We start from the raw sequence: 481 nt of genomic DNA, 5'->3' as shown, positions 1-481 counted from the left end.
GTCAGAGCGCCGGCCTCCCAGGAATGCCGCCCGGCCCGCGGGTGGGGGGCTGAGCCGAGCGTGCGGCCCCGCCTCCTTCCTCCCCTCCCCCCACAGGGCCCGGGTGGCGGGAGGGCTTCCCCCCCCCCCAACACACGCCCCCCAGCCTCGGCCTGGGTCTGCGGCCCAGGCGGGCTCGGTCCTGCGCAGCCGCTCTGGGGAGGTGGATCGCAGAGCTGAAAGGCGAGGGGTGAGCGCACCCTATACCCCCAAACTGAGCGTCGCCAGACGGAGATGAAATACACCCCCTTCATACGCTGTGGGCCTAAAGACATAATGGGGAAACTGAGGCTAGTGGTTGGGGCAAAACACACTGAAGTCGTGCTGACAGAATTTTCTGGATGAATTGGTGGCAGGGCCGTTGACAGGGCCTGGGAGTCCTGGCTCCTGGCCCAGGGTATTGTCCACCTGCAGGGGAAAGGAAGTGTGTGTGCTTGTGTAC

Source organism: Panthera pardus, unplaced genomic scaffold (genome assembly GCF_024362965.1).
Source record: "Panthera pardus isolate Hobbes unplaced genomic scaffold, ASM2436296v1 HiC_scaffold_8, whole genome shotgun sequence".
Taxonomy (NCBI): domain Eukaryota; kingdom Metazoa; phylum Chordata; class Mammalia; order Carnivora; family Felidae; genus Panthera; species Panthera pardus.
The sequence above is the reverse complement of the archived record's forward strand: the minus strand, read 5'-3'. Positions refer to the sequence as shown.